The sequence below is a fragment of the Scylla paramamosain genome, chromosome 32, assembly GCF_035594125.1.
Source record: "Scylla paramamosain isolate STU-SP2022 chromosome 32, ASM3559412v1, whole genome shotgun sequence".
In the NCBI taxonomy this organism is placed as follows: Eukaryota; Metazoa; Arthropoda; class Malacostraca; order Decapoda; family Portunidae; genus Scylla; species Scylla paramamosain.
The window spans coordinates 4,328,138-4,332,792 of NC_087182.1; positions in this window are offsets into that span (position 1 = coordinate 4,328,138).

Below are 4,655 nucleotides of genomic sequence, written 5' to 3' on the forward strand. Positions count from 1 at the left end.
TTTTTCTTTCTTTTTTATCAATTTATTTTGTTTTTATTATATTTTGTCTTCTCTATTCTTCTTTTCCTTCTCAGATGCGTCGTTTCTTAAGTGATTTGCTTTGATTAGCCGGTCAAGAGACGGAATAATTCTAAAAAGCAATAGGATATATTCTAAACAACTAAGAAAAGAGTTAATCTAAACAAAAAATTGCTGTAAAGAAAGTAATTGTAAAGACGATAAAGAGAGTGAGTGAGTTTTAAAATGGCCAAGTCTTTAATTCTCGTATAAAAAAAAAAAAACTGCATAGTCGTTTTAGTAAATATACATTTTACAAAACATACTTTTCGTTAATCCATCTTATTTTTGTGAAGGGACAAGCGACGGCCTGAATTTAAAATAGCAAACTCTTTAACTCTTGTATAAAAATGTTTAGTTGCTTTAATGAATAGACGTCTTATACTTATCTTTGTTTATCCATCTATATTTTTTTTATTAAAAGGACAAAAGATGTATTATGAAAACGACCACCTCAAAATAGAGAATAGTGAATAAAATATGCATTGGAGAGAGAGAGAGAGAGAGAGAGAGAGAGAGAGAGAGAGAGAGAGAGAGAGAGAGAGAGAGAGAGAGAGAGAGCAGCAAGGGGGCGGAAAATTCTTTGTCATAAACTGCGAGGAAGCACGGAACGGATTGCAATATTAGTGGCTTAGCATCCTCATCCCACCAAACCCTGATGGAATAAGAGGCGGGAAGGGCGAAAATCCCACACATACCCTCCCTCAGCGCCTCCTTCAGTGCAATTCAGGGACGATAAGAAAACTGGACTGCACATGAATTCCTTTGAAAACTAATTGCATCATGATTTTCCTTCATTAACCTACCTGGATGTCTCCTTACCTGCGGACTAATACAGGTGAGCCGAGATGAAGTGCAGCCGAGACCTACAGCGTGACTAAGAGGCCGTTTGGAGGCACAGGCGCTGAGCTGGTACCTGGCTGGGTGTGCGGTGCTGTTTCCTGGTTGATGCGCGTCTGTTTGTTTACTCATGCTCATCCAGTCAGCCTGTCTATGTACAGTTCATACTCTCTCCACTCTCTCGCCTTCCAGTTATTAAAAAAGAAAACGCAAATTATTAGTAACATGAAAAAAATGCACTTACGTAATTAACTTCAAGGTGATGACTACACGAAGAATAAGTAGAGAAACATATACAAGGAGCAGTTATCAGTGTTGTTCCCAGAATGACGGGCACCTGTTTGCTTTGCTTTGACTTCATTAACTTCCAGATGAGGACTATAAGGGGAATAAGGTGAGGAGCATAAACACGGAGCAGCCATGTACAGTTTCCTTACGTAAATTAACTGTTACTGGAATTCTCGCCTCGGTTCTGTATTACTTCTTCCCTATGACTTGAAATGTTTCAGAAGAGGAAGATTAAGATCGTGTATCCCATGTAGTTTTATTTTGAGTATACGAGTGTCTAACGTTACTCAGGTGTGGCGTTCTGAAAACCCATCACATATTGCTCTTCCCTGCTATTTGGTACATCGCTGCTGATCACTCTGAGAAATCTTTATTTGTTGTACAGCTGTCTCCAATCCTTTAAACTGGGTAGAAATTGCAACATATATTCTTTTAATACTTTACTTTCTCGTAGATGCTGATAAAGATTTAATACATTGCTTCTGCTGCTGTTAATTGTTTCGTATCACAATGAAAGGATTAAAATATTTCGTCACGTAATGGCGGCAGCGTTCACAGACACATGGAATTTTTTTTTCTAAATATTTCGATTTTTTTAAGAATTTTCCTGTGAACGGTCCGCTTAAGACGCTATACATCACATTGGGCTGACTTGGGAATGTCTTTTAAATGTTACAGGAATTGTGAAATTGTGTATGGCGGTGAGTGGAGCTACGGAAGAGTTAGAAAGGGAGAGGAAAGGAAAGGCAGTGGGAAAGGAAAGGGTTAAAGACTTAAATAACAATCATACCATCACTTGACACTAATACAAACAATTTATCTCTACAGCCTCGTACACACTCCACTCTCTCTCTCTCTCTCTCCGCTCTCTCATCTTCCGATTACTAAAAAAAAAAAAAACGCAAATTAAATAATAGTAATATGAAAAAATGCACCTACCCTAGTTTCTCAAATTAATGAAGGGAAAGTTAATAAGATTTTTTCCTGGTCAGTGTGCTACTTTTTTTTTTTCATACCCGTGTGTGTTGTGTTGAAAATTAATTAGCGTCAAGTTTTGGTTTAATTGATTATCTTGTGGTGTTGTGAAATGAGGCTGTGATTCTGAGAGAGAGAGAGAGAGAAAGAGAGAGAGAGAGAGAGAGAGAGAGAGAGAGAGAGAGAGAGAGAGAGAGAGAGAGAGAGAGAGAGAGAGAGAGAGAGAGAGAGAGAGAGTCAATAATCGATAGGAAAAGACATGGAGAGAAAAAAACAGAAGAAAATCTATACAAGTACTTAATCTTTATACATATTCTGTTTTCTTTTTTTATAAGTAACACATAACTGAAAAACACTTAAGGAGCGACAAAATTACGCATGACTACCATTAATATAACACTGTCTTGCATTGTACAGTTGGCCAAGAAAATTATGACATATTCTACAAAATGAAGGAGCTGTCTTAACGTAAATCAACAATCCTTTTGTCATCTCCTTAGTGTTTCTATGCATCAGACACAAAAATAATATCATCTCGGGTTCTGTTAGTCTTGTTTGTGATTCCCGCATCTTGTTCTCGGCGATCATGTCTCGTTTTCTCATCTGTCAGTGTGGCGACGTTTTCTTGTAATCCTGGTACCTGTTTTCACGTTTATTATCATCTTCCTCTCTCGTTTATTCTTTCTATTTTCTTATTTTCTTCTTAATTTCTTCATTCTTATCTCATATCCTTCCTTCTTCTCACGCGTTTCATTTCCTGTTAGTGATTCTTGGAATGCAACAATATCCGATAGCTAGCTTTAAAAAATGAATGAATAAATGAGAAAATGAATAAAGAAATATCTATATGTATCATAACAACGTAACAGAAAAAAATAAATAAATAAATCCACGTGTCATCTGAATGTCTACAAAATGAATAAATAAATAAAAAAAAGTAATAAATAAAGAAATATCTATACATATAAGAACAAAAAAATATAAATAAATAAATAAATAATCCTCGTATCACAAGAATGTAAAATCATAAGGGAAGCTGCAAGAAGCCACCAGACCAACACGTGGCAGTTCTCACACCGCCAGTCCTTAGTCTACGCAGAGCACTTGATACAAACCAGTTCATTAATTCATGTATTCATTTGTACCCGACTTAGACACTCAGGACTTTGTGACATCGAGGTTAACATTGAGGTAACTTGCTGGTACGTGTGATTTCATTTCCCGGCTGCGAGTAATAGAACGCCATGCAGCAGAGGATAATGTGCTTGGGAGTGAGGCGAGGCGAGGTTGGAAAAAATATACTCCTTACGATATATTACTGCTGCACTCTACATCACAGGCCAGAAAGCGTATTAAAGGAGGATGGTCTCGATGAAGCAGATTAGATGAAATTAATTTTACCTACGGCAATGCTAGTTTATCCGTTGCTGACCTGTTTTTTTTTTTTTTTTTTTTTTTTTATGTGATAGTGATAATAGTGACTGGTGCTGGTGGTGAGATATTGTCATGGTGGTGGTGTTAATGGTGTGGTGGTGATAGTGGTGGTGATGGTGGTGCTGGTTCTGTATAAGTGGGAGAAGGAGAAGGAAGAGGAAAGAGAAGGAGAAAATAAAGAGAAAATACGGCAAGAATATAGTGGAAATAAAAGTAGAGAAGAATGAAAGAGAGAAAGAAAATAAAATAAAGAGTAAGAAAAGATAAGAAAAAAAAAAGCAAATGCAATAAGAACATGTAGAGATAAAAGTAGACGAGAAGGAAACAGAAAGAAGGAAGAAAAGAAAATTAGGAAGGAGAAGAGGAGCCCGTGATAATATTACGTCTGGAAAAATGAAAATAATAAGCTAGACAGAACATTTGTGATGACATTAGCGGCAGAACAAAACCAGTGACAGCAGCAGCAGCAGCAAAGGTGGTGACGGTGGTGGTAACTTCAAAATTCATGTACAAGTAGTTTCTGATTTAGTGCGATTCAAACCTTCTGAATCCGGTGACTGTCTTATACTTAAACTGAGATTACATGATTTTACCAAGTTTCACGATGGCTGCCTTCAAATCAATGAGTCATGTTGTGTATAGTGAAATTCTGCCTAAAAGTACATAGAATCGAGTTAACCCTTTGACTGCCACTTAGTACACCTTTCCCTAATTACCAGTCACTCTTTACTTGTTCTGCAGCCGCATCCAATCTGTGAACTGGAAGAAATTGCAAAATGTATTCCTTCTTATTGCTAACTTTCTTGTAGATGCTCAAAAAGACTTCACGTATTGCTTTTGGTGGTGCTAATTGTTTGGTGTCGCAGTGAAAGGGTTAAAGTGGGGTTAAAATAGAATTCCATCCCTCCATCTTACTTTCTGTCTCTCGATTTTCTTCCCTTAATGGTCTTCTCCAGGATCTTGTAATCGGTTCCTGGTCTTCTCTTCTTACTATGTGACCAAACCATCTCTTTTTTTATTTATCTTATCGCTTCCGTAATGCATTCCACTCCTGCCCTCCT